The sequence below is a fragment of the Dendrobates tinctorius genome, unplaced genomic scaffold (assembly GCF_039654945.1).
Source record: "Dendrobates tinctorius isolate UK_male_01 unplaced genomic scaffold, ASM3965494v1 ptg000089l, whole genome shotgun sequence".
In the NCBI taxonomy this organism is placed as follows: Eukaryota; Metazoa; Chordata; class Amphibia; order Anura; family Dendrobatidae; genus Dendrobates; species Dendrobates tinctorius.
The window spans coordinates 18,544,528-18,558,553 of record NW_027361757.1 but is presented as its reverse complement, the minus strand read 5'-3'; the positions used below and the strand labels follow the sequence as shown (position 1 = coordinate 18,558,553).

At 41.6% G+C, this 14,026-nt stretch overlaps 1 protein-coding gene and 1 long non-coding RNA gene across 2 annotated transcripts in view; one reads left to right on the top strand and one right to left on the bottom strand.

Moving 5' to 3' along the window:
• LOC141098247 (uncharacterized) overlaps nucleotides 1-14,026 on the top strand; it is a 129,735-nt gene that overhangs the window by 51,194 nt on the left and 64,515 nt on the right. The window lies entirely within an intron of this gene.
• On the bottom strand, nucleotides 1,101-6,931 carry LOC141098296 (uncharacterized). Its single transcript, XR_012234201.1, has 2 exons — nucleotides 6,623-6,931; nucleotides 1,101-1,860 (listed from the first exon to the last, which is right to left on the bottom strand). It is a non-coding gene; the product is annotated as an uncharacterized lncRNA (long non-coding RNA).

Here is a 14,026-nt window from a genome sequence, read left to right as displayed (position 1 = left end):
GCTTATCAGGGTGCCGGATTTTGTACTTCCACTGATCTGATATTTAAAAACTATCCTACTGATAGTTCAAAATGCGAAAATGGTTGCACTCAGTCATGTTAAAGCATGTCAATGTGAAATACATGAGGTGTAAATAGCAGACTAGTTCTTGATGTTTCAGTCAGTTTTTCTGTTATTTATATGCTAAGCTTTTGACTGAGCACTCCGCCCTTCACCATGTGGTGATTTTAATTACATCTGATCACATCAGGTTCCGACCAACCCATAAATGTTGGCTTTGCCAAGAAAGGTGTGTATATTCACCCATACATTCAGAGAGTAGTCATAGGTTAGTGTTCACACTGGGCCGTTAGGTCAGGGACCCATTCGATCCATGAGACTACATTGACGATGGTTGATGGGCTCACATTATTTGGCCAAATTTTGTGCTAAGCATCTCATGTGTTTTTCCTAAATTTCAAAAGCCATTTTGCTATTCACACTTCATGTATTTCACATTGACATGCCTTAACACAATTGAGTGGAACCATTTTCGCATTTTGATATGTAAGTTGCTTTTTTATGGTATGCACCTGTTCAGACTAGTTCTTGATGTTTCAGTCAGTTTTTCTGCTATTTATATGCTACTGCTAGGTCATCAATACGCTAGTACTAGGCAATCCCTTTTAACAAAATTATTTCAGAACTTTAGGAACAAAAGAAATAAATGTAATCGAAGCTACAAGAAACTAAGCCACCGATTAGGAAAAATTATCAACTGGCACTAATATCTTAAGGCAAATGAGCCTTAGTAATGGGTATCCTGAAAATTTCATAGGTAAGACGTACTACATAGTGTTATACCACGAACCTCTACAAGTACTATATGTCGTCTTATTATTGAATGTCGGAGAAAAATAGAATGACCTCTGGAGGATTTTTAGACATTTTCCGCTTATGATGTCATTGACTTCGCATATGAAAGAACTTGTACCACTCAGTGTACATTTTTTTTGTTGGCCCAATGTTTAGGAAAGTGAAGTCTGCTCCACTCATATAGTAAAAAAAAATAAAATAAAAATAAGCCGACATATGGCGGCCCAACAGAGACCAAAGGAGCAGTCTGTACAAACCGTAGAATTTATTTTTAATTTCTGACGTGATAATGTGAACATTACTCAGGCCTTTGACACTGTATATTAAGGTACATTAAAATACCAATGGACATATGAATAGTGTTTGATTATATTGTAAGGAATCCGTTAAGCTAACATTGACTCATATATAGTACAAGAGAATACATATTTGCCGGCTTTGACTAATGCATTCTATGGCAAAATGTTGTGGAACCAAAGGGATTAAGCAGCAAGAAAGGTTCTCGGGTCCTTTGTATGTTCTTTGTAAGAGCACTGACTTCTAATCATTAGGCCGCACACACATTGTTCCTTAGGCCCGACTGTTCGTGCGGCATTCCTTCTCTCTACGTGGCCCCTTCACATATAGTAATTAGCAAGCACTGGAGGCCGCACATGACAGACAAGCTGGACACAGGACACAGAACTCCCATTATATCACATTTAAAGATGATTTCAAAGTCCTTGCAGTCCATGAAGAATGCAATTGTTTTTTCCTGCCCTGTAACTTTTGCATCGTACAACATGCTACATTTTTCAACACAGGTTCGACATTGATTAAATTATTTATGTTTCAGGCCAATAAAGGCATCTTTGTTGCATGAGGCTTTATAAGCAGCCTGGCCCGGCTCCAGCTCCTGCTGCTTCTATACTTCAGAGGCTCAGGTTTATCCTCTGCGCTGACAGATCGTTGTTTTCTGTTCAGCAGGTATCATCGCCGGGCTTTAAAAGCAATCATGTAATTTATCTTCAGAAGAAAAAGAAAATTGTGATCAGAGATATTGCGCTTTGTTAAACATTCAGTTAAAACGACATCAATCTTGCGAGAACATCGTAAACACTGAAATGAAAATTAAACAGTATTAAAGGATTGGATGATATGTGTACTCTGTGACATCAAGAGATTACTCACAGCCTATCACACATTCCAGTTATAGAAAAGATCGATATAAATACATTACACTATAATTGTATAAATGCAATGTAAGGATATATAAAATCAGAACAACACAATCTGCTAAATGGAAAGAACGAAAGGCGAGAAACAAGTAGAAAGAATGAAAAAGGAACATAAAATGGCTTTGTAAAGCACATGACACCTTTGTCATATATATATAACAAATACTGGGGTTTCTTTACCAATTTCAGTGGCTTGCAAAAGTATTCACCCCTTGGCTTTTTACCTCTTTTGTTACATTACAACCTGTGCGTGTGATGCATCAGCACTAAATAGTCTGAAGTGAAGTGAGAAAAATATAGCCATAAATTACATTTAGGCTGGGTTCACACGGGAAAATCGCATTTTAAATTCCCACGGAAAAACTAGCATTTTGCAAGCGTAATTAGCTTGCAGAATTGCTAGCGTTTTCCAATCGATCTGGAGCATCGCTTGGAGAACTGATTGACAGGTTGGTCACACTCGTCAAACATAGTGTTTGACGAGTGTGACCAACTTTTTACTATTGAGGCCACCTATGCGGCATCAATAGTAAAAGATAGAATGTAAATAATAATAAAAAAATATTATTATCACCTTCCGACGTCCCACACAGCCTTCCCGCCTCTCTCCACGCTCCCGGTCCCAGTAATCCTTTGCGACAATTACCGCGATGACGTCTGTTCTCACGGGATTGCTACGTCTCGCTGTCATTCGCGATGCCGTCGCGCGAATGACCGCAAGACTTCGCGATCCCGCGAGAACGGACGTCATCGCTCGCAAAGGCTTACTGGGACCGGGAACGTGGAGAGAGGCGGGAAGGCTGCGCGGGACACCGGAAGGTAAGAATAACAATATTTTTTATTTTAAATTCTATTTTTTACAGGGATATGGTACCCAGAGCCCGGAGGACAGTCTCCTCTCCTCCAGACCGTGGGTACCATCCGCAAATGTTCTGCTTACTTTTCGGATGGTGTGCACAGCCACATGCGGAAAGTAAGCAGAACAATGCATTCCTATGGGTGCAGGATCGCCGCGATTCAGCGAAATTAATGAGCATGCTGCGTTTTTTACCGCAAAGTGATTTCGCCGCGGTAAAAACCGCAGCATTAGCACAGCATTGCAGAATCCCATAGGAATGCATGGGATGCTTATTTTTCGCGTTTTCGTGGCAAAATCGCGTGGTTAAAACCGCTGCAGAAACGCGAAAAAAAACGCTACGTGTGAACTCAGCCTTATGGGAGCAAATTACTAAAAATTGGCATGTGCATACTGTATATATTCACCACTTTTGAGATGAAGCCCCTTAACATTTCTGGTGAAAGCAATTACCTTCATAAGTCACATGATTAAAGAAAGGGAGTCCACATGTCTGAAATTTAAGTTTCACATGGTCTGTCAGTAAACAGTTGTGCTCAAAAGTTTACGTACCCCGGAAGAATTTTTGCTTTTTTGGCTTTTTTCCAGTGCATATGATTGATAACACCAAAACTTTTTCTCCACTTATGGTTAGTGGTTGGGCGAAGTAATTTATTGTCAAGCTACTGTGTTTTCTCTTTTTAAATCATAATGATGACTCAAAACATCCAAATAACCCTGATCAAAAGTTCACATACCCTATTTCTTAATACCATGTATTGCCCCCTTTAACATCAATGACAGCTTGAAGTATTTTGTGGTAGTTGTGCATGAGTTTATTTTCTCAGATAGTAAAGCTGCCCACTCTTCTTGGCAAAAATCCTGTAGTTCCTGTAAATTCCTGGGCTGTCTAGCATGTACTGCGTATTTGAGATCTCCCCAGAGTGGCTCAATGATATTGAGGTCAGGAAACGGAGATGGCCACTACAGACCCTTCACTTTGTTCTGCTGTAGCCAATGACCAGTTGACTTGGCCTTGTGTTTTGGATCGTTGTCATGTTGGAACGTCCAAGTACGTCCCATGCGCAGCTTCCGGGCTGATGATTTGAAATTTGCCTCCAGTATTTGCTGATAACGTGCTGCATTCATCTTTCCTTCAACTTTACCAAGTTTCCTGTGCCTTTGTAGGTCACACATCCCCAAAACATCCATGCTTTACAGAAGGAATGATGTTCCTTTTATCATAGGTCTTGTTGACCTCTCTTCAAATGTAATGGCTGTGGCCAAAAAGTTCAATTTTGGTCTCATTACTCCAAATTACCTTGTTACAGAAGTTTTGAGGCTTGCCTCTGTGCTGTTTTGCGTATTGTAGGTGAGATACTTTGTGGCATTTTGCACAGTAATGGCTTTCTTCTGGCGACTCGACCATGCAGCCCATTTTTCTTCAAGTGCTTCCTTATTGTGCATCTTGAAACAGCCACACCGCTAGTCCAGTATTTCAGCTGATGTCATTTGTGGGTTTTTCTTTGCATTGCGAACAATTTTCCTGGCAGTTATGGACGAAATTTTTGTTGGTCTACCTGACAGTGGTTTTGTTTTTACAAAGCCCCTGATTTTTCATGTGCTATTCATAGTTTGAATGCTGCTGACTGACATTATCAATTCCTTGGATATCTTTTTGTATCCCTTTCCTGTTTTATACAGCTCAACCACCTTTTCCCGTAGATCTGTTGAAGATTCTTTTACTTTCTTCATTAATCACAATCCAGAAACATCAGTGGCTGGATGAAAGATGCAAGAGTCTGTCTGGATCCTAGAAACTCACTCAGCTTTTATGCACACACACTGATTACAAGCAAACAGGTCAAATATGAGGATGTTACCTTTATTAGCCATTAAACCCATTTGTGTGAACTTCTATGCATGTTATCAGGCCAAAATCACCAGGGTATGTGAACTTTTGATCAGGGTCATTTGGATGTTTTGGGTTGTCGTTATGATTCAAAAAGCAAAAACACAGTAGTTTGACAATAAATGGCTTCACCCAACGACTAACGATGAGTGGAGAAAAAGTTTTGGCATTCTCATTCATATTCTCTGAAAAAAGGCCAAGGAAACAAAAATTCTGCCAGGGTACGTAAACTTTTGAGCACAACTGTATATACACATTTTTTGAAAAGCCAGAGAGGCTGAAACACCATTAAGCAAGAGACACCCCTAGCCAAACAACACCATGAAGACCAAGGAGATCTGCAAAAAGGCCAGGGACACATTTGTTGAGCAGTCAAGTCAGGGTTGGGTTAAAAAAAAAAAAATAATAATAATAAATATATATTATATACAGTATATCCCAATCTCTGATCATCCCCTGGAAGCACCATGAAATCCATTATCATCAAATGGAAGGAACAGGTTACCATAACAAGTCTGCCAAGAGAGGGCCACTCGCCAAAACTCTCAGCCTGGGGAAAAGGGGCATTAATCAGACAGGCAGCACAGAGATCAAAGGTAACCCTGAAGGAGCTGCAGAGTTCCTAAGCAGAGACTAGAGTATTTGTCCATACGATCACAATAAGCCAAACAGTCCATAGAGGTGGCCTTTATGAAAGAGTGGGCAGAAAAAAGCCTTTCCTTACAAAAATTATAAGGCTTGTTTTGAGTTTGCCAGAAGACATGTGGTAGACTCCCCAAATGTATGGAGCAAGGTGCTGTGGTCAGATGAAACCAAAATGTAACTTTTTGGCCACCAAGGTAAATGTTATGTCTGACACCAAACCAACACAACTCATCACCCCAAGAACACAGCGTCATGCTGTGCAGATGTCTTTCAGCAGCAGGGACAGGGAAGGTGGATGGTGCAAAACACAGGAATATTATTCTGACTTCATAGCTAGACTGCAAATATAGGGTGCTTTAAACACCATTTATAGGCTGTCTCAGTATAAAACCAGTACTCACAGATATATTATCATATAGCTTGAACTCGACTGTAGGAGGCAGGTGTGAAGATTCCAGAAGAAGGTTTATTTTCCAGCTGAATTATTGCAGATATGCACACATACCACAGGTAAAAAAGACTTTTCAAAAACAGGGCTGGAAACACATGAGCTTCTAAGATGGCTGAAAGGCAATGAATGAGGAAGAAGGGAGGGCTTACTGACATCAGAGCTACATCTTTAGTCTGTCAGTGGTTTGAGATTAGGACAAAGGTTCACCTTCCAACAAGACAATGACCCAAAGCATACTGCTAAAACACTCGAGTGGTTTAAGAGGAAACGTGTAAATATTTTGGAGTGGCCTAGTCTAAGCCCAGATCTTAATGTGATTGAGAATCTATGGTAAGACTTGAGCTGGAGCAGTTTTGCCATGAGAAATGAGCAGAAATCCCAGTGCCAAGATTTTGAAAGCCAATAGAGACATATCCAAAGCGACTTGAAACTGTAATTGTTGCAAAATGAGGCTCTACAAAGTACTGACTTTAGGGGGTGAACATCTATGCACACTGAAGTTTTCAGTTATTTTGTGCTATTTGTTGTTCACGTCACAATACAAAGAAAACCAAATGTTCACAGTTGCAATTATGTTTTTTACATGAACTGATGCAAACCCTAAAAAAAAAAATTTAAATTCGAGGTTGTGAGGTAGCAAAACTCGAAAAAAATTCAAAAATTCCAAGGGGTGAATACTTTCACAAACCACTGTAGAAAGAACCCACCTTTTTATCTCCACCAGGATGTGCTTTAGGAATGTTTTTTTCCATCACCAGGCACCACCACATTCGTTTGGCGAGTGGCGGTGGTGATAGAAGAGACGTTGGGAGCAGAAGCTCTAGACAACACAGGCTCTGCTAGCCATTTAGATTAGGGTGGCTGCGAGCTGCAGTGCCATCAAGTCTGGCAGAAACAGTGTGTGAGCTGTCCAGTGTGATAGAATAAATAAGTGTGTGTGCTGTCCAGTCTGGCAGCAAGGGTGTATGTGCTGTATCAGATCCCTGCTTCAGGCAATTGTAAAACACCACACCCTACTTAAGCTTCTAGGTTACTTCTGGCTTCGGGAAGCTACCAGATATAGCCTTGTGTACCTCTAGTTTGATCCTGTTCATTTAGCTCCTTATAGTATAATCGTTCCTTGTTTTTGACCTCAGCTTTTGTTTCTGACTTTTCTTACATATTCTGATTTTGTACTTTTACCTGCCGTCTTGGTTTTGACCCAGCTAGCTACCTGACCCCTCGTGCCAGCCTGCACCACTGAACAGTTGCTTATTCCGTGGCCCCAGCCCAGGGGTCCCTGTTTATGTCCAGATTTGTCTCCGGGTGTTAAAGGGTGAAGGTTTGAGCTCAGCCTGTCCATAATAGCCATTTTAGAGCTGCCAGGCGACCACGGACAGAACGTCATTACAATAATATTTTCATCCTGAACTAAAGAACTTCAGCTTTATTATGGGAATTAGTGGACATACCGTAGAAGCAGACAGCCCTCATACATATGAACGTTTATGTGAGAACCCTGTATATACAAAAATTGAGGGGGCACCACAGGATATATAATAGTAGGATCCTAACCCAGGCCTATAGAAACTGGAACAATATAAAGAAAAAGAAAAAGATATAGGCCATAGATAGGGGGATCACCACATAATGCATAAAAGTACAAGCTTTATTAGGTATATCATTGTGTTATTTGCCTTCTTTGGCTTTTTTTACAATATGCATTAGGTCTTGGATACATGCATATATGTACCTTTGGTAAACCGCTGCTATATATTCATACCGCCTCAGGGCATTTATATATATCATTGTAAGGGGTTAGTTTTTGTGATTGGAGTCATGCAATATGGCAGACTGCCTGTGCTTTATATACATTTTCTATCTGCCCTTTGGAATTGTGTATATCAAGTAATGCCGTTTCAGGCGTGTAATATGCATCTTAGTGGCTACAAATAGTTTTCCTTCCTTTGGGCTGGGACTCCAATTTAACCTCTTCTTTACCCTATTGTACTATTGATTGATGGTATGCTGTTTATATTGAATTATATTGCATTATATACTGTTTGACACACATGAGTGTTAGGTTGTGGGTTAGGGCTTTATTATAAGCTCAATTGTTAATGTGTATGTCACATGTGTGACTTTTAGGCTCTGTGCACACGGTGCAGTTTCTACTGCGGATCCGCAGCAGATTTGCCGCTGCGGATCCGCAGCAGAACTGCAGGTGATGTACAGTACCATTATAGCCTATGGAAAAAAAATCGCTGTGCAAATGCTGCGGACTTTTCCGCGTGGTTTTTGCGCGGAAAAAAAAAGCAGCATGTGACTTCTTTTGTGCGGTTTTGCTGCAGTTTTCCATCTGATCCATTTTACAAATCCGCAGGTGGAAAACCGCACAAAAACGGCAGTAAAACAGCAAAAAGGAAGAAATCCGCAAGAAAAATGCAGGTAATTTGACCTGCGGATTTAGTAAAATCCGGGGGAGGATCCGCACCGTGTGCACATAGCCTTATTGTTTTTAATGTTTTTTGTGTGTGGCTTTTGTACCTAATAAAGCTTGTACTTTTATGCATTATGTGGTGATCCCCCGATCTATGGCCTACATCTTTTCCTTTATATTGTTTATGTGAGAACCCATTCAGGGGTCCAAAAACATATTCTGGAAAATCCCGAGAATAAAATACCTCATGTTTCAATGGAAATTAAATACACATATTAAACACTGCCTCATGCTATTGTCTGGTTTAGTTAAAGAAAACCTATGAAGAAATAGTATAAATTACTCAACACCCGAATTTTATTTGTACATCTTTATCTTCAGGAATTCACATTTGTAAAAACTATCATTTCCTCGGAGGGGAGAAAAAAAATGGCGTACTGGTATTTCACTATGACTCAGTGTTACAGTAGGGTGTCAGATGTACAAGGAGCATTATAGTTTTACGATAGATACATTGTACAATATTATGGGTAATGGATCTTTTAGGATACATCTAAATAAAGAAAACAAAGTCTTAAAAGACCCCGAAGAAGAGAAATTTAAAAAGAAATCCCCTTTTCTAACTATAAAGGTGACCGGTCAGCAGAGCATAGTAATGTACATGGTTCCCATTGAGGTTTGCTTGGTTTAAGTTCATTGACTGGTGATACATCAGTGAACTTGACATACTAATAAGTTATTCACTTGTCATGCTGTATAATTAAACCCTATGCAAAACTATAAGAAGGATTCATAACTTTGGAGCACATGAGCCGAGGGTGTTAAGATTTATGCAATTAAAACATGACAAACGTCTGTAGCGGGGTATGGCAGTCAGCCGAGGTTAGGAACTGTGGGACTTGTAAAACATAACGGATGGTAAAGATGGGATACATTGCCTGTTATAGGGACATAGCTACGGCTGAATGGAAGACGGTAGAAACTGGCATTTTAAATCTGTTCCTATAGATTAATAAAGCATTTAATCTGGAACTAGGGACAGTCCAAATATGAATGAAGCACAGCAGTGACTGCCACTGTAAGGGTGAATTTATACTAAAAAATAATAGTGAACAAGCGTTCTTAGGAATCTGTCAGTAAGATCAACCCTCCATAGCCATCTATATGGGCATGCAGGTCATAGGAAGCTGAATAAAATGATACTTTGATATATTGGATCCGATGTCTTATTCCAGAATAATCCACATTTTCTAAGTCATTACATGTCTCACACTGGTAATGTCTCCTTTAATTTAAAATAATCTCTAGAGCAGATTCTCATGCAGATCAGTGTCCGTCCCATAGTCCTGAACAGCTCATTACATATAACAAAAACATGGATTTCTCTGGAATAAGACATCGGATTGCAGATATCAAGGTATCATTTTATTCAACTCTCTATGACCTGCATGCCCATCTGACAGATTCCCATTAATAATGCTATTTTTGCACTAATCTTTCAGTGTAAACAGGCTGCCAATCACCTGAAGAACAGACAAAACACTCATTCATCAGGTGAAATGATCTTTTCCGCAGTGCAAAAGATCATCGTTCTCAGTAGTGCACAATACTATGGAAAGAGGACTTGCACTGCTAGGAACCATGTATGTTCCTTCGGTCTGTATGTGTAAACAAACTAATAAACGATTGGGTATAGGTTTATTGATTAGCAGCTGTTTAGCGTCACAGGTTGGTGTATCTAAATGGAGTCTAAGGCAGCATTCATGGACTGTTCAGGAGTACCAGCTGGAGGTGAGCTCACTGAGTTGAGTTCATGCTTGAGCCAAGAAAGTAGCAGAAAATCGGTCTGAACATTTACATATAACCAGAAATTCAGCACCGTATGGGCTATCGAACTGATCAAACTGTATTAGAAGGTTTCAGATCCATCCATCATGTCTCCAACTACAGGTACGTAAAGTATTCAGACTAATTAAAATTTTTCAGTCTTTGTTTCATTGCAGCCACTTGGTAAATTCAAAAAAGTTCATTTTTCTCATTAAAGGGAACCTGTTACCCCCCCCCTGGCATTTTTAAGTAAAAGAGCCACCTTGTGCAGCACTAATGCTGCATTCTGTCACGGTGGCTCTTTTATTTAGCGTCCCTTCCACCGCAGAAATAAACATTTTTAAAATTGGTCAGACATACCAGAAGTTTGTCAGGGGGGCAGGTCTTTCCCCCTCTGACAGAAACGCCTCACATACATCAGTCATGTCCTGCTTTTGAATTTGGTGCTGCCTCCTCAGCGTTCATTTCTTTTTCTCGCTCCTGAACTCAGCAGAGTAGTGGTGCAGCAGGACCTGTGATGACGTCAGCACCATGTGACCAGGTGGGGCGGAGCTCACCATAGCAGTGGTGCAGAAAGACCTGTGATGACATCAGCACCATGTGACCTGTAGAGGCAGAGCTGAGCAGGGCAGCGGTGTAACAGGACCTGTGGTGACGTCAGAATATTACAGCGCAGGCACAAGAAAAAGAAATGAACCCTGAGGAGGTGGCGCCAAATTTAAAAGCAGGACACGACTGATGTATGTGAGGCGTCTCTGTCAGAGGGGGAAAGACCTGCCCCCCTGACAAACTTCAGGTATGTCTGACCAATTTTAAAAATGATTATTTCTGCGGTGGAAGGGACGCTAAATAAAAGAGCCACCTTGACAGAATGCAGCATTAGCGCTGCACAAGGTGGCTCTTTTACTTAAAAACGCCTGGAGGGGGTGACAGGTTCCCTTTAATGTACACTCTGCACCCCATCTTGACTGAAAAAAAACAAATTTAGAAATTCTTGGAAATTTATTACTAATGAAAAAGTGAAATGTCACATGATCATAAGTATTCAGACCCTTTGTTCAGACACTTGTATTTAAGTCACATGCTGTCCATTTCCTTGTGATCCTTCTTGAGATAGTTCTACTCCTTCATTGGAGTCCAGCTGTGTTTGATTAAACTGATAGGACTTGATTTGTAAAGGCACACGCCTGTCTATATAACACCTCACAGTGCATGTCAGACGGAATGAGAATCATGAGGTCAAAAGAACTGGTCAAGGAGCTCAAAGACAGGTTTGTGGCAAGGCACAGATCTGTCCAAGGTTACAAAAGAATTTCTGCAGTACTCAAGGTTCCTAAAAGCACAGTGACCTTTATAATTCTTAAAAGGAAAAAGTTTGGGACCATCAGAAGTCTTCCTAAAACTGGCCATCCAGCTAAATTGAGCAATAGTGGGAGAAGAGCCTTAGGGAGAGAGGTAAAGAAGAACCCCAAGATCACTGAGGCTGAGCTCCTCAGATGCAGTAGGGAGATGGGAGAAAGTTCCACAAAGTCAACTGTCGCTGCAGCCCTCCACCAGTCGTGCCTTTATGGCAGAGTGGCCCGCCAGAAGCCTCTCCTCAGTGCCAGACATATGAAAGCCCGCATAGAGTTTGCCAAAAAACACAAGAAGGACTCCCAGACTATGAGAAATAAGATTCTCTGGTCTGATGAGGCGAAGATAGACCTTTTTGGTGATAATTCTAAGCAGTATGTGTGGAGAAAACCAGGCACTGCGCATCACCTGCCCAATACAATCCCAACGGTGAAACGTGGTGGCAGCATCATGCTAAGGGCATGTTTTTCAGCTGCAGGGACAGGACGACTGGTTGCAATTGAAGGAAACACGAATGTGGCCAAGTACAGAGATGTCCTGGATGAAAACCTCTTCGAGAGTGCTCTGGACCTCAGACTTGGCCAAAGGTTCACCTTCTAACAAGACAATGACCCTAAGCACACAGCTAAAATAACAAAGGCGTGGCTTCAGAACAACTCTGTGATCATTCTTGACTGGCCAAGCCAAAGCCCTGACCTAAACCTAATTGAGCAACTCTGGAGAGACCTGAAAATGGCTGTCCACCAACGTTCATCATCCAACCTGACGAAACTGGAGAAAATCTGCAAGGAAGAATGGCAGAGGATCCCCCAAATCCAGGTGTGAAAAACTTGATGCATCATTCCCAAGAAGACTCATGGCTGTACTAGCTCAAAAGGGTGCTTCTACTCAATACTGAGCAAAGGGTCTGAATACTTATGACCATGTGATATTTCAGTTTTTCTTTTCTAATACATTTGCAAAAATTTCTACATTTCTGTTTTTTCAGGCAAGATGGGGTGCAGAGTGTACAATAATGAGAAAAAAAATAGACTTTTTTGAATTTACCAAATGGCTGCAATGAAACAAAAAGTGAAAAATTGAAAGGGTCTGAATACTTTCCGTACACAGTGTATGTCAGCCATTACTTATGGCCTTTTTATAAGACTGAGTTACTGTAGTAAGAGTATTATTATAAGTGTAATGGTCCATATAGCCATGTAACAAGCACAGATAGAATACATACAAGTCGGTCAGTGCTCCTTTACTGGTTAACAAATGCTTATTGGTATGAAACAATTGATAATACCATCTTTCTGCAACCTACAATATCATGTTATCGGCAGCAGATCGTGTGTTCACATTGCGAGATCTGTAGCCGATACTGATGATCTTTATGCCGGAATGGACGTTTATTTTGATAGTTCTTGGAGAAATCACCACCATGTTTTGAGACCATAACTAGGAATGAAAGTTTCCAGAAACACTGGTATGCCAAATATCAGCCACTCTAAATCGACAATCATTTCGACAATCATTTCAAAAGTATGTCTTTTGTGTGTATATATAAGTGTCGCTACTGTATATGTTAAGGGCTAGCGGATTGCACCAAATAATTATGATGGTAAGAGGTGCGTTCGCAGCCCGGGGTCCACCGTGCAGAGATGTAACCTGCTGCTAGGTAATGGCGGATAATAGCACGCTCGGGTTACCTCACCCGGAGTGTACGAGGCGAACCCTGTTACTTCACAGGGTTGCGCTAATAAGATATGAGCGCAAGCGATGTGGTCACAGAACTCTGCCCAGAGGAATGGAGTCAGAGTCCTTCTAGACCCACTTGCGCACGGAGTCGCTGCAGCGGCGCTAGAGAGTGACGCTAGAATGCTGTGCCCTGTTAGCTGTCACAGGGTGCAGCGGATAGACTTGTACCGCCCAGAGGTACGGGAAATATGGCGGCACTATGGCGCTAACCTTTGTGCTTTGACTGGAGCACTGAGGCACATGCATTGACACCTTGAGGCACTGACTCTAGCTAAACTAACCCTAACATATATGTATCAAAGGGAGGGGTCACCAGTTCCATGCATCCATCAACACTCGCACAAGTCTCAACAAAAGTCTATCTTAGCGCATGGCCGAGCGGCCATGCGACCCTTTTATACCAGCGTCCTTCCGGGACCTTCCTGATGGTCCAATCTGAGCTGGAGAAGGACCTGAGCATGTGACCTCCAATCTCCAATGAGAGATTGTCCCACAGGCATGCTCAGTGGACTCAAAGGAGGACTTAGTCCCTGGAGTAGCTCGCTGCTGACCAGCATGCGTTGCTATAGCTGGACCAGAGGTGGCAGCAGCAACCAAACCCACAGTGCTGGTCTGAGCAAAGCCCCGGGACTGACGAGTCTGCTGAGCAGCCTCCTCTGTGGCTGGAGAGGAATGGGGGACTGCCGAATGCATGGCTTGGGATTCCTGCTGTGCAGCGACAGGAACCCGACGCCTAACAGTGTATACGTAGTTGACACCCATTAAGGCATTT